At 35.5% G+C, this 21,186-nt stretch overlaps 1 protein-coding gene across 1 annotated transcript in view; it reads left to right on the top strand.

The window, feature by feature from the left end:
• The window catches only part of GPC6 (glypican 6), a 498,670-nt gene that overhangs the window by 65,381 nt on the left and 412,103 nt on the right, over positions 1–21,186 (top strand). The window lies entirely within an intron of this gene.

The following is a 21,186-nucleotide window of genomic DNA, read 5'->3' as shown; positions in this document are numbered from 1 at the left end:
TCACATTTTAAGCTCTAATAGAGGTAAGGAATCATTATCTTCTTATTTATCTTTTTTTAAATTTATGTCTTCATATATATTTTCCAACTGAAATTGACAATTATTATTGAAAAAAGATGAGCAGGATACAATTGTAGCCTCATTAGAAATAAAATTCCTAGTTAATTTCATTATTATGTATTTTTCCCCCATTTACACATTTCAATGAACCTTGTGCTTCTGAGACCACAAATGATGGTCCTAAAGAATGAAATTTTCCATGTAACTACAAAATACTTGTTGTACAGAAGCAAAAAACCATGTAAAACACAATAATTGAAATTACTTTCTCTCCTTTTCAGTACCTGCTAAGAGCAGTGACACAGAGCAATAGAAGGAAGGTTTGACCCAAGAGTGCTTTGTGGTTAGTGTGGCTGTGGATAGTTAGAGCTTCATGGAATGCTTGCTTTCAGGAGTTGTGAGCTTTTGCAAACCTTCCTTGTACAGAATTGTGGTGAGGGGGATATTCACCTCCAATTTTGCAGATGAAGTTTTATACGTTTTAGCATTAGATTGCCATAGACATCTTATCAAATAAGTCAGTGGGAAACGATCAAGAAAACATTTTGATCTGAGTTGTCAGGGAATTCTTTCAACCTGCTGCTTTAAAACTAAACCCTAAATTTTGTTAAAGCCTTTCTGCTGCTCCAAAGCAGATTCTCTAATGCTGCCAATAGTGTAAAATTGTTCTGGAGGTGTCAGTCTTTCTCTCTTGACTCAGTATCGAGCCTACATGATCTGTTTTGGGTGTCTACCATCACATACAGGAAAAGTATAATTAGCAAAGATTAATCCAAATATATGTTGTTAATCAATGTGCACCAATGCATTCTTTTGAAACTTGAATCTCACATAGAAATTATGTTTTCAAAAGAGTGATTTATATCTATATATGTATGACACCTTTACTTAAGATACTATTAGAATACGTCACTGTTTTTAGTTATAGAGATTTTTCTCCCAGCATTTATAATAATGCTCACATTTGACTTCCACTGAAATTCTTTACAGATGTATTTTTCTCATGATTTGTTGTACTTTTCATGGAGCCATTAACTTTAGATATAATGGGTCATTATCATGCTGGAAATCAAAGAAGAAGCCTTCCAATATTGTAGTAGAGGTTTTACATCTTGTAAAAGAAAAACATGAGAGCAAGAAAAAGTCTTTGCTGTCACATGATGAGTTTAATAGCTATATGAATTCCTGAATGTTTAAAGAATACAGAAATTTAAGGACCAACCTGCAATACAATAGATGAATCTAAAAAGATATAATTGCCATTTCAGAAAGACAAAATGACAAACAATTGTGAAATCAGGCTCATTAAAAAGGCTAAGAATAAACAAAATAAAAATAGTGGTTTCATATGAAAAATGCCACATGAATAAGTGAGTAGGTAGGCAAAAGTGTTGCATTTCTAGATGTGCTTATTAAAAAATGCTTTGCAAAATGAAATTTAAGAAGAAAAATATTTTTATGGCTTTTGTTTTTTTCAATTGCCACTTATTCAAATGAAAGGGAATAAAAATTAGGTTGAAAGCAACTGAAAACAAACAACACAAACAAGCAAACAAAAACATAAAAAAATATAACAGAATCTAACAGTTTGTAAACAAAATCAAAACACCATTTTGTAATCCTGTAATGAAGCAAAGATGAACAAAATTAGTGGCATCATACTGAAGTTTCTGAGGAATGCTTAGTTCAGACTAGAATATAGTTAAATATATGTTAGGAACTATCAGGAAAAGCCATTCTTTTACCCTTTTTAGAGTATGGCTCATATATGCTCCATTTATGCTGATTTACAGGGTAGGATGTTTCAGGAACAGCAGTCCTGTCCCACTGACATTTCATCTGTCAGAAATTTTTGCACTATGTGGTGGAAGTGCTGTGGCTTAGGCTGCATAAAAATCACACTTTTTCCTATTTCCCACAGAGGAAACTGTTCAGTCAAAGTAGAGTTTCCATCTTCATTTTCTTCTGTGGTGAAATCCTGACTGAAACGTTCCTAGATTTTACTTTATCTTTCACTCTGGGACCACTATCTGGAGCACAGGAGATAGCAAGGGAGGAGAAGTATTTTTGTACCACCATTTGTGACGGTTATGATTCTGTATTTCAAGGTGGTCTGCAAGGAGACATGAAAGAATGCAAGGAGGAAGTCTCAACTCATTACCTACACTAAACCCTGTATTCACAATTCTTCAGAAGCAAAAAGTTTCTATCTGCTTATCTACTTCTAGCACCAAGTGGCTAAACTGGCTAAAACTTTAACACATGCATGGTCTCACCTCTGACAGAATACATTCTGTTTGGCAAGCTGCCTTCACATCCTGTACAGTTGCATTTTTTCTATTTAAGTGTTTTTAGTTGTGCATGGAGAACATTTATGTACAAAAATATCCTTGTAAAACGGGTAGTGTTCTCTTCTATTTTTATTCCTTTAAGACATGCTAAATATAAATGCACAAAAAAATAGAAGTAAAAAGGCACAAGGAAATAGAAAGCAAGTTAAAAATACTTTATCAGCAAAGATACTGAGTCAGAAAAGTGGAAATTATACTTCTTGTCTTACGTCACTTTGAATCTTTGGAGAATACTTAGATAACATTGTGATGGGCATTAGCCTAAGAATACAAATATAATTGCTATTAAAACCCTTCAGTGTGAGAAGGACTCCCCTTATATAAGAAACTCTGGATTAACAGTTTCTGGGTTAATAAGGAGGTAAGAGAAAGGAGAAAATTCTTTTTCTTCAGTCAGCATTGTAGTTGGGGAGCTGAGCAAAGACAAACTGAGTGAAGACTTTGTTCCTGTTGTCATTTGTAAATATGCCGTTACTAAACCTTTATATTGTAGTTATTGGTATATCCAAATAATTAAATAGTGTTAGTATCACAGAAAATCAGAGCATCCAAGGATGTTCTAATTAATCAGTTCAAAGATTTGAGGGCACAGATCCAGGACACGATGCAGATAAAATTTATAATGAAAGCATATAATCACACGTTCAGGATCCAAAACAAAGTAATCATCATCACAACATATGTAGAGTCCTTTATCTAATTTTTCATATGTTCATATGGCCTGTGTGCAACTGCTGAAATCTATATACCTTCCTTGTTGGTTCGAAACAGTGGGTTAGTCTGAGTCACCACACCTGGTGCATTTATACTTCCCAAAGCAGCATTTACAGGAAAAACAGCAAACTTTATCTAGGCCACTGTCAGTAAGTGATGAATGAGGTCAGTGGTGGTGTAACCCCAATTCCTTTCCCATGGGTGCAATTGGCTCCCTTGGAAACATTCTCTAGCTGGTTTCAGAATAGGCAAGGGTTCCTACCAAATATCTGTAGACTAATAGCTTTTGTAAGGCTTCTGAAATGTTGTCTTGTCAACACTGAATTGGGAATATTTGGAACATGGAAGGCAGCAGTGTACTGTTTCCAAGGTGCTGTATAGTACTATACATCATTAATAGAGGTAGAAAGTATTGCTTGTTAATGTATGAATGTGTAAAAATTCCCTCTCCTACCTAACTTTTAAAACTAGCATCTGCATTACAGTAAAACAGAAATTTGACATTTGAATAATTTTAAAGCAGTCTGCTAGCTGCCTCTCATGACTTTTTGAAATACCAACTTTATGCTATCATCAACGGAGGTGTGATAAAATTGCAGAGAGTAACTGATAATTTCCCATAACATTAACTAATGTACATTTTTCTCTGCTGTGAAAAGTAGCAATTAACTATCCAATTTTATATATGTCTTGTGAGTTCCCTTTTAGTAGCAAGAGGCTGTATTTGTGCAGTAGCATAAATGAAGTACAGGCTAATGCAAAATGAAGGTTTAGTTTGCATTTTGCCTATAGTCAGTCAAAAGTTTAAAAGAGCTTAAGAGTTCAAAAGATTTTAGTACCTTAGGACCTTATAATATTTCTTTGTTGTGTTGATTTCAGATCAGTGTAGCTCCCTCAGTGAAATGGATGTTTATTTCCAGAACAAAAGAAGATAAAATACTGTGTTCTTTGGGAAGTCCTGTGTTGGAATAATGTATTTCATGTTCATACAATTTAGTTCCACATAATGTCTCTGAAAAGCATCAGTAGTGTAAATAAACATATGGAAAATTAAGTGATGTAGATCTATGTTTATGTACAGCAAACACATCTAAATTCTTATGATAATCAACTTTGTATTTACCAATGAATAGCAATGCTCCCTAACTGTGCTCTACTGCTAGGAATGTTTTTATCATTGTCAAAAACATAGCTTTACAACAAGAAAACAAATCAGATAATAAAAAATTAATGCATTCATATAGTGGCTCTTTTTCTCCCTACCAAAGAAATCAAGCACCTGTTAAAAGTGCTTAGACAAAGAGGAAGAGGGAGAGAAAATGTAATTTCACTGCCCTCTCCATTAGCAGTTTTTAAATCATCAGCAGAAAGATGACAGTATCCTTTGATTTCTTCCATGCCTATGGAGGAAACAAGAGAAATTTACAGTGAAATCAATATCTCTGTTTATATGGTGATAATACAGTTTTTAAAAGGATATACCCTTATCACTTTCATTCCAAATAAGAAAAAAAGAAATGCAAACAAAACCCAAGCAAACAAAATAGATAAATCAAAATAAAAAAACAAGTACTGATTTTTGACAGGTTGATGAGTGCAAGAGTAAGTTGCTCTAAAGTTATCTCAGAAGGCATGAAACATTTTAGCTCCCACCCTCTCTTTTGTAATATTTTTGATGTTTAGAAAAGAAGGAAAAAATAAGAACAAGAAAGAAGGCAGACATGACTGAATGGAGGTCTGGGCTTCCAAAGCCCTTCTGACGGATTCTGCCAATTAGTGACGTGCAGTCTCAGGTACCAGCTGATCTGCAGCAGTCACCAAAATCTCATACTCTGGTTCTGTTGTGCTCTCTAATGCAGAAGGGCAAGTGAACATGATTATGTTGTTATCAGTATCACCAGATTTAGGTGTTAACTGACAGAAATACAGTGAAATATTACTTTCCATGGCAAAATAACAATCGGTAGAAGCACCCTTTAGTGATGCTGAAAATTGCATCTTTCCACCAACTTTTAATAAATGCAGAATCATTGACACCTTTTTGTTGCTGAACTTGCCTTCTGTTAGTCTTATTTTCTTCCATGAAAATGTAATAACACACCCTACACTCTCTTTACAGGAATTTTGTACGTTTTGGAAATGTAAAAACACTTCCTTGCCCCCTCCCCCCTCCCCCCACAAATGGTAGAGGGCTGTGCTTCATCATCCCAACTCTTCAAAATATGGACACTGGGAAATGTTTAGCTTAGTTTTCAGCCTCCTCACTTTTTACTCAGTTCTGAGTAGTAGTAAATATTGATGGCAAATAGATTCACTGTTACTCTATAAAAAAATAAAGTTCATATTCTCAGTTTATGTGCTGGTTCACCCTAGAGAATGCTCACACTTTTGTGCTGTTTATATAGGCGTATGTGTATGTGGAATGTACAGTCAGATGGAATGTGCAGAACTGAAAGTCCTTGTTCAATCAAATGATGCTGAAGATTAATGGAAACTCCACTGTTCATATTCATTTGTGTTAAAATTATGTATTCTGACATCTAAAAAGATTTTTAGTTCTATTTTTTGTTGAACATGAAACCTCATAATTTTAAAATCATTCTGACCATTTTTTCTTCTATTAACTTGCCCTTTTGAATGCATCTCTTTCTTCCTGTACTCAGCCTTTTTGTAGCAATAGTCCCTTGAGTCAGAAAGAACCAACATGACCTTGAACACATATCAAAGCAGATGTAGTAAATTTACATAGTATCATGCAGTTTTCCTTGAAAATATATCACCCAGTGGAAAATGGGGACATACTTATGCCCAGACAACGTGAAATGAAGGATAGCTTTGGCCGGAGGTCTTTGACATATTAAACTGTTCTTCATGAGAAATAACAACTTTTTTTATGCATTTTTTTTCCCTCTGAAACTAAATTCAGTGGGTTGGTATACTGAAAATGAGGTGCTAAGTGAGACTTATTCACACAAGGAGTTACCACGCGTTTTTTTGCAAATTTGTGTGCTATCTGACCTCAGATGTAAAAATCAACTTAAAGCAGTCCCTTTTTCTAATTCCTTCCCCTTTGCCCTTAGTGCAACATGCACACACCAGTATCCAAAAGAGTTTTTTGCATTTATTTTCATGTTCACTTTAATTAAATGCAACTGTGAGCCTGTATTTTTTTCCTGCTGACCAAGGACAGCAGCAGCAGCAGACTGACATCATGATGTGTGCTGGTGCATACCAGCTGGGGAACAACAGGCCTTGTGAAATAAGTGGGGAAAAACCCCACATATTTTCTGTGTTAAACCCACTATACCACATGCCCTATATACAGTAGCCAGTAGCTGGAATCTTTCTGGCATCAGAAAAATAGGAAGAAATCACATCTCTTGTGGCTAAGCATGATATCCTAGAAGTACCTCCAAAATCCACTTGTGTTTTGAAGGTTCAGATAGGCTGAGCTGGCTCAAGTCTGTCTGTTATTATTTATTAGTAGAAAGACTAATCAGACTTGGTCTGATCCCCATAGATCATGGGGTCTTTGGAGAGAAGAAGAAAATCTGAAGATCTCTCAGGTGGGTGAGCAGGATTAGATGCAGTTGAGTCAGTTCAATGAAGAATGCTAGCTTTGACACAGCGCAGTTGTGGGTTACATCAATGCAATGCTTCAGTCAGTCAAAAACAGAGTTGACAGAAGATAACAGAATCAAATATGTATACCAATTTTTTTTTTATTTATGTGCTTTGGCTATGGTGATGAGAAAACAGAAACAGGGGATATTCAGTAGCTGAATTGTGTGCATGCAAAGCTAGAGTTAAGCACTGACCTTCAATTTGGGTAACTGTCATTTTTTCCCCTGTGGGCTGACTAGAACTTAACATTTTGCAAAAGGGAGTGTGGAAACTGCTCTTTACACTTCAGGTCTTAAAAAGTGAAAAGCTGATATATTAATGCTGTAGGTCAGTGGAAGCTGTCAAGATTTGTGACAGCCAGTACCATTTACAGATGTCTTGCTTCTGTCTTTGCTGTTGTTTTTTATTATATTCCTGAAATAGCAGGCAACCAAACATAGTAGAGAACTCAGACTTTCAGCCAATGGAGTTGTATTTGTCTAGCAAGTACACTGAGCTGTAGCTGGTTATTCCAGGATGTAAGGGAGATAAAATTAGTGTTCTTCTTGAATTAGATTGGTACAGATGTTTCTGTGTTATAGCTACTTTAAAACACAAAATGCCAAACTCCTTTGAAACCCACAATGCTGCTTGTTGAAATTCTGCATCAAGCAAATTGTTTACTGATAGTAGGAACATGACAAGAGTCTGAGGATTATTAGCATATATGAACAAATAATTTCTTGTTTCAACATATTTGACTGTGATATGGTGTTTTCCTGGGCACTTTCTGAAGTAGATTAACACAGATAGGGACTTGAAAAGCACATTTAAAATTTGATGCAGGATAACATTAACAGGCAATTCAAAACAGAGAATAAGTTGGTCCTGACTAATCAGGTATGGTCTATATATCAGGCATATTTTTCTTTTAAACATGTAATTCTGCATTCTTTTTTAATCTGGTACTTTAAAATGTTTAGTTCTGTCAGCAGTATGGGATTGTCACTATTCTTTAAGGATCTGATCCAATACCCAATAAAGACTAACAGAAAACTGTCTAGCTCCCCCAAGACTCCATTTCTGTAAGTAGCATCTGAAGAAATGAACCTGTGTTAATATTCATGGTTTTGAAGGGAAAAAAAAAAGTGCTTGGGAATTAAAAAAATAAAAAAATAAGAAAATCTAATTTGTGTCTTATTTGAGTTTTCTTAAATAACTTAGAAATTACTACCAATTGAAAGATTTGTTAACTTCATAGAGATATTGTAAACTACTGCTGTTTAGCAGTGTCACAAACTTTTCATGTTAATTAGTTCCTGAGATAGATTCCTTTTCACGAGTTACTGTCCACATAACTATTTTTCTGGTTTATTTATCTGCCAGCTGTTATTTTTATGATGGTTACAGGCTTCCAAGGAGCTGAACTTCTATGGTAAACTGAGCTGTTGTAGAGGCAATATACTTTTATATTTATCTTTTCTTTTATTATTTGATCCATGTAATGAAACTTTACCCCTAGTGTAAAGGTTCTCCATTCTTAACTAGAGAAACCTTTAAGACAGATTTTTCTGGCTAGAGAGTTGTGGCTGGTTTTGATTTAAAAGAATATTGGTCATTTATACAAAAATCCTTAGAAGAGCTACAAAGACAGAGCTGATACTTTGCTTATTGCAGGGAGTGAATGTGTGAAGAACTCTGAACTTCATTGCTGCTAGTGGGGTTGAGGAGGAGGAGGAAGAAGCAGTTTCAGCATCTTTGTTCATTGATTTCCAGCAGTGTGTTCCCTCACAAGCTGTTTAGAAACTTAAGGGACCCTGGACTGATGTCTTCTTCAAACTGTTAAATGACAACTTTGTGAGCAGTTGGTCAGCTGCTCCAAAGAGAATAGAATTTAATCAAATTCAAAGTCACACTGAGGCCCTTCTTTATCAGGTTTAGGGGCAGAACAACATCAGGGCCAGAGCTTGATGAGTGGTGGACTGGTGAGAAATGATAGGGATGGGCCATCCTGTGCCACCCTGACCTGAGGGAGAGCAAGGCTGGGCCTTACAGACAGACCAAGACAGCTGAATCAAAGAGAAGCACTTCTTGTCCCTAAGAACAAGTGACATGGACTGCCTCTCAGCTAAAGTGACTTCTCTGTCTCCCACACCATTCTCTTCTTGCAAAAAAAACTGATTTAAACAGTCCAAAATGGACTAAGCAGATGAATAGCAACAATCTAGTGTCTGATGACGTGACTTCCTTGACCCTTTATTTACACCTGGCCTCAGAGGGACCTTAATGTTTATATCAGCAGCTGCAGCTGGCTCATCTATTCAGGCCTTCCAAGAAACTCCTCTTCTTCCTAGGTAGCCCCTTTGCCAGTCACATCACTTGAAGGTGCACATCCCTACCTCAAGCACTTGGACACATTTCAACAGAAGAAGTTTGGCTGTTGCTGCCTTGACAACTTGACTCCATACCAACTGTGATCTCATTTGGTGAGGCTCTGGGTACATTTCACCCTCTGTGCTTCTGTGCATACCTGTGCTGGTGTCCATTTCCATCTTACATGCACATTACGATGTCTTAGGGACTCTCTTTATAGAACCTAGAGTATAATTCATCACATTAGAACTACTGGCTATATTTGGTAACCTAGTAAGCCTTTCCCATCTCTCTTATTATAAAGCAAATCACCATTTTCTGCAGGTACAAATCTGTGTTCCCCTCTGTTGAGAATGGAGTCCATGTAAGCACCCTTCTTTGTCTTGTAAAGGTTTCTCAATCAGCAATGACAAAATTATTCTAATAAAAGTAGGGCAGAACCAGGTGTTTCCATTTGGAGGAAATCTTGCTATGTAGCTCCATCTGCAAAAGCACCTTCTACATCTTCAATAGCAGCCCTAGCCTCATAACCTACAGCTACACTAATGTAAAGAAAAATTCCTTCCTCTGCTACATCTCTTCCTTTGCTACAGGAAATTAACTTTAAAGCTTTAAACATTGGCATTGCCCTTTAGTCTTTTGTGTTGCAAATGTACTCATCATAGCAAGTGCCATGCACTGCGCTTGGAGCAGCACATACTCTTGGAAATTTTCTTCCAGGTCTCAACACTGTTCCTGATCTCTCCTCTGTAGCCCAGGACAAAAATGTTACGGTGCAGTTGATTAATCTGCAGGGTTTAGAGCATCTCTTATGCACAGCTTTGTAGCCCTGAATGACAGTCAGACCTGCTAGATGTGGCCAAGGCAGAGCTTTTATGAGAAATCACAGCTGAGCACTGAGAAAACTGGCCAGCGCTCTTCCTGCCTGTGGGGTAGTGGTGACATGTAGAGCATTTTGTATAACCAAAGACAGCCAAGTTTCAGAATCTTCCTCCAAAGAGTCATCAGTTTCATGAGGATTTCTGCAACTCAAGGGTTTAAGGAACACTGTATTACTTTTATGGGTACTGTAGCCAATTTGTGCTGGCCAGTAAATCAAGAAACCCAGCAGCTCTCTCTTATTTCCACCCATACTATTTTCCAGCACTGAGTTCTTGTACCAGGAAAATCTATCACCCACCAAATATGAACAAGTACAGTTGTTTGCTTTTTTTCTTCTTTTTCTTGAGAGAACTCAGTGAAAGCATACTGAATGTTTTTAGACACACATAATAATGAGTATATGTAGAAATTAATTAAATTATCTTTCTGAATAGGATATTAGCAGATTAAAACATAATTATGAAGTCAAATATAATTTTCAGTATATAGATCATTTTTTAACTGCTAGACTAATTACAGAAAGACAAGAGACCTTTGAAATAATTTGACTGAACAATTAATCAAATGCAGGGTTTTCATTTTTCTGCTCTGGTCCTTTGCAATTCATACCAGTCTTCCCATAGTCATATAACAGAAGCTTTTGATTTAGTCATTTAGAAGTTTAACTTCTTGAATAAGACCAATGAACCATTGCATTAATATGCTAATTGATACTGTAAGGGGTTTGGAAATTATTAAAGTCTTCAAATATTTATTGCTGTTTTGCTTTCAGCCAATGTAGGAAGTGAGTACAGTCTAAGTTTAAAGATCTGTTTGTGAAAAGATTTTAAAATGGGAAGAACTTTAAATAGTATTACAAAAAGCATTTCTTATTTGGATATTTCAGCCACTTGAATATTTTTGTCTGAAATAAGATACTCCCTTTTGCGTATAATTTTATTCCTTTGGGATGTTTTTGCTAATTAAGCCAGCTGAATACGAGACAGTGTCATGCAGCAGCTTAGACTTCTTCTCTATGAAAAACAACACAGAATGTTAAGGAATTGCATGATCTATTGTAGTGACAGACTCTTCCATCAGTCCATAAAGGAGAGTCTATGGGGCTCTGCCATAACTCATGGAAGTCATAGGGTACCAAGATTATACAGAGTTATAATTAGATCAGAGATAAGTTTAAACACAAAATATTTTACAGCTGTGGGAAAAGTAGCTGCCTTATGAAAATCAGGATTAGCTTGAGTTTTGAACTTCTCTGGAAACAGTGAAAATTGGATTCTATTTTCTGATAATAGATTTTCAATAATCTGTGATTTTATAGTAAGTTCTCCTAAAAAGCAACTACTTAAAATAGGCACCGTAGGATTCATTTTGATTACAAAGTACAATGCAACCTTAATCTGGTTACATAATATCATCCCTAAAGAGCTGTGTCCTTTCTGAATTATTTGAAATTGCACACTTAATATACAAGGAGCATGCTGCAGCACTTGGTGATTTGTGAGAGGTGGTGCCTTTTTTCAGAGGGAGATACAGGTGTGCTGATTTTCAGATTACAGAGGGGGAAATACAAGAGACAGATGTTGGCTATGATAAGGAGATGATGATGTATATATGATTAATATATCACTAAGTATTTTTTGGGACAGTCTGTATGACCTCTTTACTCAGATTAAAAGCATGTGCTCTAAATAACAGTAGGCTTTTAATTTAATCAGTGTTTGTCTTTATACTGTCAGGACTCAAATGAAAATGTCATGGGCATTTAGTTTGATGGGACCTTGCAGCTACTACATCATTCTTGTTACGAACAGAAAATGACTACATATTTGACCTTTCCAGCTATATCCAGTTACACTGTAGATAGAAAAATTATAGGCGTGTAAATGTTGTCATTATGTACTTTGATAATACAAATCAAATCCTATTTTGTGGATATCAACTTCATTGTTATTCTTGAATGCTATCATTTGTTGTTCACATGAAATCATAGCCCACCCTGTTTTCATGAGACTGAATTTAAATGTATATGAAGAATATGCCATTTAACATGAATGCTGCATGTCACTTATGAGTGAAGCCAGGTATCAGAAGATTGATATCCCAATACCAGATTGCTCATAAACCCAGCAGAAGTTCCATGCCTTGGAAATTAAATTCTATGTCTACAAATTAAAGTCTTGACTTTTATTGAAACCAAACATAAAAATAAATTACAAATATAAGACTTTATCTTACTTCAGAATACATATAAGAGCATGTTGTACATCTCAGAATTTTGGGATTTGTGTTTTTTACTCCAAGATCACTCAAAATCTATCTTGATAAACAGGAAAACAGCAGTCAGCTTTGTTATATATTCTGAGAGTTATGTCATGATATATACATAATGCAAGCAACTCCCCTGTTTTTAGAGGCTAAACATACTGATAGAGCTTTGATGCTCTAGTAGAAGTTGTCTATATGTGCATCTCTGTGACAATGCAGCCTGCTCCTAAAAACCTAAGTGACAGCTTCTGCAGTCTTGTAATGGGTCACTACCTTGGATAAATGGAGGTGTCTAAAAGTGACTGCACTCTTTTGAATTAAGTCATATCTAAATTATGTTATAATCAAGATCAAATGCCACATGATCTGTTCTTTGATACCTGCTCTCACACCAGATACTTCTCCAGGGTATTTTTATAGATCTTTGTAGATCTTGAACCATACTCTTATGCGACTATTCTGGATATGGCAGCATTTCTCAAATGGTATTGGAAGCCTGCCTTTATAATGAAGAGAATGACTCATCCACTTGAATGTGGGAGAAAGGATCCCTAGAAATGCTTCCAAAGCCTGTTGCAAAAAATGGGTAACATACATGACAAAACTACACAGGGATCTACATTCTGGACAAAATTTCAGGAGGTATAATCTATTCCTTTTGATTTTTTTCTCTGTTTCTAAAAGAAAACAACATTTCACTGATCTAGTAAGTTGTTTTCCAGCCCAAATTATAGAAAACATTATGATTCTTGAAAGAATTGACTTCATACCAAGTGGGGTTTTTGCACAATGGAATTTTCTTCTTCACCATCAAATTTCTTTAAAAAAAACAAAATAAAACTTATGCAAATCACTTTTACTTTGTATCTGCTTTCATCTGCATGGCTTTCATTTGAAACCCTAATGCAGATAAAGAAATATTTCAATCATGATGTACTCTTTAAAATTTCAATCAGAAAAAGAAGTCAAAGGGAATTCAAAATTGGACCACCAATCGTAAGACATCAGCTACTGAGAATACAAACACAGTGATCACAGAGAGGGGGAATGGGACAAATCACTTTTCAGAGCTAAGAGTTGTCAGAGGTAAAAACAGAGAGGTTTTCTCTGGCCTTTCTGCAGATAAAGATTTTCCTTTTATATATAAAAGATGCAATTTTAACACTCAACCCATTTTTCCAAAATAGGGTCTCCTGAGATACTGCTGGGTTTCCTTTTAACTTGAGATGATGTATAAAGTCACTGTGGGTAAAGGGACTGTCAAGACACTGTGTATGCCAGAAGTGTAGGAAAAGAGACTAAATCATGAAATGTCTGAATATATTTAATAAAGTTTTCAAGACACTAGAAAATATATTAGAAATAATTTCAGACTTTCAACAGTCTAATAATAAAGTTCATTCAGGTTTAAATTATACAATCCTTCTGTGAGCATTTTCAGGCTAAATACTACAGTACAAGGGAGATTTTGAGTTTGGGTTGGTTTTTTTTATTTTTTTTTAATTTTTTTACTGTGATAACATAAAAGAAAAATCTGTTTAATAAAATATAAAAGCATGGGTTTATGAATTTCAATTTATTTCTACTTAACAAAATTCTTTTATGTTATTTATTCTGAGAAAATAGTCTTCCTAATTGCTCAGATGTATAGACTTAATGTTAGGTTTGAAGAGCACAGACCTCTCTAAATCCGCTTATATGGATTTCTCTCTTCAAATTAAATTTGGACTTGTATAATATAGAGAAAACTTCTGAGGTCTTGTCAAAATACAATAGAACAGATGCAAGTTAGATACAGATCTACTGAAAATCATTAAATTACTCTCTATAAAATCAAATACCATATGTCTGTATCAGCAATTTGAACCAAAGCTATTCCTTTTAGAAGTTCTCATTATAGCAACATCTCTAATTTTTTAACTGTTTACAAAGTTGGGTTTTTAGTTTACTGAGGGAAATCTCATAGTTTCTTTCCTCCCATGCTTTTGAGTTGTGATAAAGATGACCGTAAATATGTGTCTGTGTTAGTTTAAGACAATTTTAAGAGGTGGACAATTTAAAAGGAGTTACCTCCCCTAAGGTTCAGCCAATCCCTTTTCACCGGTATGGAATGAGTACAAGTAGATACAAGTGAAAAAATAATAGTTTCCTGACACACGAAACGGCAACAGGCAGATAAAAAGCAGGCAATAATTCCTAGATACAAAACTGCTAAATCCCACAAAGTCCATGGGAACAGAGACACACAGAATGGCAGAAATACCCTTTCCAAAAGGAAAATGGCATCACAATAAGGGATAAGTCAGACTTAGCAGAGTGATGTCTGGCTTATGCATCCTGTACCCATATAAATGCAGAGTGCATACCAACCTGCATAATGAAGTGAAGAATAGATCAGAGTAGATACTTACTTTCCTGCTACTAAAAACCATTCATGTTCCTTTTTCTCTAGCATCATTCTGTCTGACCCTGTATCCTCCACCAAGCCACAGCTAAGCTTTCTAGAGCTGTACTAAGGTTATACCAATTGATGGCTTCATAAATTTCTCTCCCTTTTGGTGAACTTTCTTCAGACAGGTCTTGACTCACAGCAATATGAATTTTCCATCTGAAGAACTTACAGTTGAAGGTGCATTCTATGTTTACCAAGATGAAATAGAGAAATAAAAGTAGAGGTCTAGAATGTGCTAGTCTTTAGGGGGTGATTTAGTCTTTAGTTTAAGAAGATTTGATGAACACAGACTGAAACATTTCATCTGAAATACTTGTCCCTTGGTGCAGTGGGCTGTTTTGCTGCGCTTGTCAGTAAGCTTTCTTCTGCCATACAATTAATTACGTAGCAGGGAACTTCAATGTAGAACTGACTTAACTTGTTCCATGGCTGGAAGAAATACAGTTGTGCTGGTACAGAACTGAATCCAAAGTCATCAAAACTCCTTCTAGGCAGAAAATTTAACTAGGACCATGCTAATGGATTTAGAGTGCTTTTGGGACTTCAGGTGTTCAGAATTTTTTTTTTTACTATTTTTTTATTTCTCATTTTTTATTTTTTTACCTAGTTCTTCACCAGCTTAATCTTATCCGTCTCCTTTAAGGATGTTTTGCATGCCTCTGTACCATGCTCCATTAAAAATTACAGATATGCTAAAGGAAATGGGATGAATTGAGTGCTCACAAATATGTTTGTCATAGATTAGAATATCAATGCATGATTAAATACAGCTTTAAGAAAAATAAACAGGGTTCCTGTGTTCATTAATTAAGAGATGAAATATTTTTGGCTGATTTATGCAGCTCTGGAATAACACCCAGATGTGAAAATGTGTATGTATGTGCACCACTTGTGGGTAAATTCATGTAACTGAACAGAGATGTCTAATGCATAGATGCCTGCATCTGAGTTAATCATGCTTACTTCCTCTTATAATCTGTGGAGAACAACAGAACTTCTAGAGTGTGATTCACTGCATCCTAAAATAGTCTTCTAAATCTGCCTGTAGGATTACACTGCCTGTTTCTCCCCATAAACCATACAAGAATCCTACAGTGACTAGCACAGATATAAATTACATTGCACATATCTTAGGTCAGAAATTCCATCCTAAATCACCAAAATTGGGTCTCTCTTAGCACATATTATAAGGATCTGAGTTTCCCTGGAAAAAATGTAATAATGAATAATCAGTGTAGGCTTTAAAATAGCTAATTAACTCTATAACAATTACATGCCTGCTGTGTGTTTGCCAGAGTGCTTATAAAAATGATAAATAATTTTAACATTTTCTTAGAATGTATGCTAAGTTTTCTTCAAATTGAATTGAGAAGTTTTTGAAGCAAAATATCTGTACCACATTGTGTCAATGAGGTATTGCTTTCAGACAATTGAGGTGGGTTAGCTTGAGTGAATCTGAGTGCCTGTAATCATAATAATAAGAATAATATAGAAAAGCTATAAAAGGTAGGAAAATTAGAGGAATTGTTATAAAAACATGGTAAAGGACTGTGTGATTTTTCTATTCACCTGGACTAAAGGATGACTCTGTTAACAAAGATTCCTGGCAATGCTAAGGTAACCTAGGACTGGGCCATTACCTTTTATTTCCATTTTTTTTCTCACACATACGTTCCCTCTGTTGAAGTATTTGATTCAGGGATGGGATCATCTTTATGAAGTGCAGCATGCTTTAATCAGAAGAAACTGAGGAAGACTCTTTCCAGATCACCTGATAGTGTTTATGAGTGTATTTATTTCCAGTATGCAGGATTACCTGATTTTGAGGTATTATTCCAAATTTATGGGAGGTATTCACGTAAAGAATCTAAGTTTAAGGCAGGTATGTCTAAAAGCCTTTCCCTATTTGTACTTTTATTTTAAAATAAATAAATTTCCTTTTAGATCAATCTATTCATCTGCAGAGAGTATGAGGAGAGTTTAGGTTACTAGTTTTAAGTGGGTAGCATACATGTCCCTATTCACTGGAAATATCATGCCCAAGGCGTAATTTAGGTGCCTTAAGGCCATTCAAATGAGTAGGAGTCAGCTCCACACTAATTTTCATATGTATTATCACCTTCCTCTCCAAACCTGAGTTGGGAAACCTTGAAAATTATGCCAAGAGCAACATGATGAGATTTACAGAGTTTAGGGTTATAAATTATCCAGAGTGGGGCATGGACTACCCCTTAAGGCAGTGGTTTATATCAGTCAGTTTCTTGTGTTCCTCCATCATAGGATGGAAGCTTTATTCTTACTTTTTCTGGTACTATGCTCTTTCAATGTTTTCTACCCACATCTCACTGTGAGCTGCTTTTCTTCTTTTCTTTTTTCTTTTCTTTTTTCTTTTCTTTTTTCTCTTCTCTTTCTCTTCTTCTGAGTGTAGTTAACATAATTTCCTGGTATCCTTTTCTATAAAGGAAAACATTGCGGTTCCATATACAGTCCAGTAGTGGTTTTGTGCAAATATCTCAACATTTTATATCACTGTCTGTCACAAGATTTTTATTATTTTTTTAAAATTATTTTTTAAAAAGCATAGGTGTCCGTTTTAGACATTGCTTGTAATCCTGGATAAATTAACACTGAAAATACAAACAAGCTGTCTTCCTGGTGATTGTATATCTCAGGGTGTTGAGCTAAAACTATGATTTATTACTATTATTATTATTAAAATAAAATTAGTATTAGTATTAGTATTGTTACTAAAGACAACAATGATAATGATGATAAAAGAAGACTTGGGAATAAATGATACCTAAAGTGGTTTTAATCTCTGATGCTAATTATTTTCTCAACACCCCCTTTTAACATTCTTTCTCCTAAATACTATACACCAGTTTGGTGCAATGAGGTAAGAGCATTTTTAAAAAGATAAAAGCCTTTGGCTGTAACTGGTAATGTAATAAACAATGATGGAGATTGTGTCTTATCCAGTCTTAAGATCTAAAATTTAAATTGCTTAGTGCCCAAGCAGGGGGCATGTCAGTTGAGTGAATCTTCAGCAGAAATCAATAGCTGCTTGGTATACAGAGGTAAATATAAAAAGAGTTAAAATAAATAAAGTCAGTACTAGAAATTACATGGTTTCTGGCTGAATTTGTTGTAGACAGATCTGGCAGTGGTGCTAAAGTTTCCTATTGCAATCAGTGTTTTCATTAAGTTGAGTAGTTGTGAGACAGATAAGGCAGGTATTAGCCTTTAAGAAATTTTATCAAGCTTCATAATAGCCCTTTCCATGCCTTACATTCTTGAATTTGAAGTATTACTTTCCTTATGAGAAGGATGAAGGTTTTCTTATTTTCTTATTTTAATAGCAACAAAATTCAATAAGAGGGAAAATACCTTATTATAGATAACAATCAAAATATGTGCAGTGCTTCCAATGCACTTTCCTACTGAAATATCTAAAAAATGTGAACATTTGATTTAAAAAAACCACAAAAACAAAACTGTTAAAATGTTGTAATGAAGAAATTTATAGTTTCAGAATATTTTGCTGGATTCTTTCCTGAAGACTTGTAACATAATTTACACACTGAAACAAATTTTCATTTTTTTACTGAAACCATTTAATGCACTTTGCCCCTCTCTCACACTCTCTCTTTAAATGCTTATCTTCAGTAAATAGATTCTATAGACTTACTTAGTTTTGCCACCATTTTTCAGGCTCTCTCCTTGCAGCTTGAAAGTATGACTTTTCAAGTGCTGTTGTGCATTTCTTCTTCTACTCATACCTTTGGAAACCTCTAATATAGAGTTTTCATTATTTATTATAGCTGATATTTCACTGAATAATGTTGCAGTAATAGAAATGCATAAATAGGAAGATCTCTTTGCCTAGTAGTAGATGGAAATATTAAAAGTAAGGCTTGCCTTTTGTGTTAAAATAAAACACCTTACTGCTTCACAAAAGCTCCTGTAATTGTCATATGTAGTAACATTTGAAGGATGAGAAGACATTTCATCTGGATATGCTATCAAAGGGACTTTACTGATACTGAAACGAGAAAAATACAGTGAAGTATTAAGAGTGCTAAATATCTTCTGAGAAGTCAGCTTACTCTTCTAATGATACTTGTGGTTAACTTTGGAAAGAGAAATTAACGAATACCAAATTATTCTGTAAACTGAAGTGGCCCAGAAAGAAATGCTTTCTTGTGGATAGATCTCATTCTTTTAATAGGAAGGGAGGAAAGGCTCATTCTGTGGTATAGAGATGCCTTTTCTGCCCAAGTGGTCAGAGTGTTATTAATGAGAGTTTCTCTCATTAACTCTTGCCACTCTTCAGGTATACTGTCTGCACAAGGGACAGAACATCAGGTAACCTGTTTTCCAAATTTCATTTATTCTTCTGTTGGTGTTGTGATACCCTGCCTGATTTTGGTGGTCATGGTAAATACTGATTTTTTTTTTAGAGAATAAAGGAAAAATTCAACAAACAGATTATCTTCTTATACCAGCCACAGGGAAGCCAGACTAAAATATGAAGTGTTTTATGGAGCACTGAATTGAAACTGTCATTGCTAAAATACAATCAAATGACAGTGCACAGGAATGCTTTATTTTAGTTCATTTCCAGTCTGTCAGAAAAAATTGGGGATATCAGTCCTCCTCTCCTTTTGATTATTCCATTATCAAAAGAATGGGGAGTGCCAGAAACATACATGTTGATTTAGTGTTGTGCTGATGAAACCATTCTGGTTTTGTGATGTGTCATTTTTCATTGCTTTCTTATCAAGGTGTTTCAGCTGCACCCATCCCAGGTCTTGTAATTGCTTCAGTTGCTTGTGGCAAAGTTATGTCAATGTCAATTGCTAAATAACTTTTGACTGCTCCATGTTGGATCTGTTAAAAGACAGTGCAGGATGGACTTTCACATGCTGATGGTGTCATTCTGGATTGCAAACGAAGGCTTTCTACCAAAGAATGTGACTGCTAGTAAACATATTAAATGCAAAATATTAAACATGAAACCCTGGTAGAGTGCTTATTGGAGTGAAAAAATACCTTTATGTTAGAAAGAGCTGTAAAATCATGTGGGAGTCAGGTGACACATCCATAGAATATCAAGTGGAAATCTGAAGACAAACTTTGTTACCCATACTAGGTAAAACTCCTGAATTTCAGCAAAAGTAATGTCCTCAGTTAAGACTCAGTGGACCCACAATCATCCCCTAAAGGCAGAGATAATACCCATTTGAGTCCTGTCCAGAGCCATTCCTGCATTGCTTTGAAATGAGGTGGCAGTGCCATAGGATAGGGCTGTGCATCAGTGGTAATTAGCAGTTACTGGAATGTGGAAGCTTGTTCCTCCTGCTGTGTAGACAGCTGCTGAAACAGATTTAGGAAGACACCACAATTTTTCCTGAAGCCCATTAGGTACAGATTTCAGATTCTTGCATGAGCCATACATTATCTTATCAAAATTAAAATGAAGAAAGTCCGAAAACTAAATGTGTCATATGTCAGTCAAATTGTCACAATGTAATATTTCCCTCTTAAAATAGTCATGTTAAGTATTTAACATACCAAAATACAAGGTCATACATGTACTTGTAATATATAAGAGAGAAGCACAACTAACTAGTTTGCTGCTTAAAAAGTTTAGAACTAACAAGTTGACTATCAATTCTCAACTTACATTTTTCAGTGACTTTATGTCAGAAACCCAACTGGAACATGTTGCCAAAAATAATCATTTTTTTACTACTCTGAATTTTTAATGCCTGTGACATTCACAAGTTGCTACAGCTCAGGTAAGACCAAGCTCTCCTCAACATGATTATGTTTAGGAGCCAAGAAGTTCTGACATGCCAAGAACTGAGGTCCCAAGCTGTTGTGAAAACATGCAGTAGAGATAAGGAAATCTGTGGGGGGAAAGGCAGAGAAAATTTAAAAAAAAAAAGGACAATGTAAAACTGGTTATATCAATATCTGCCTTTGCTTTGAAGGTGTTCTTTGGAAGTATATTGAGTGCTCTGAAGTCAGAAAGAGAAATGGATTTATTGACAACCACCACTGGTGTGACCATCTAGCACCAGTCAGTGGCTTTGCCAGTAACCATTCTGATTTTCTCTACATTCTGGGTTTGGCATATCTTAGGACTGAAAGCTGCTCAGTTTTTGCTTCAAAAAACCTGAAGACGGTGGAAGATGAATCCCTGAGTTGCCAGGTTTTTCGCAAAATAACAATAATAAACAGATAATACCACAGAATTTCTAGGTGTCTCTGCGCCCTTGTTTGAGTGAGCTCCTGTGTGATGGAACCTACGGGGCTTGCTGAATAACACTCTTCCTTGCTTTCTTCACATCCAGTGGGAGACACTACATTTGCAGAGTAGCTCTTGTGTCTTTTCTGTGAAATCTGGGATTGATTAAAAGTTATGCTCACAGGCTGTCCAGGGGCTCTGTCAGTATGACAGCATTGCCTACTGTGTTTGTA

This window comes from Parus major, chromosome 1 (genome assembly GCF_001522545.3).
Source record: "Parus major isolate Abel chromosome 1, Parus_major1.1, whole genome shotgun sequence".
Taxonomy (NCBI): Eukaryota; Metazoa; Chordata; class Aves; order Passeriformes; family Paridae; genus Parus; species Parus major.
This window is presented reverse-complemented; position numbering and strand designations above follow the sequence as displayed.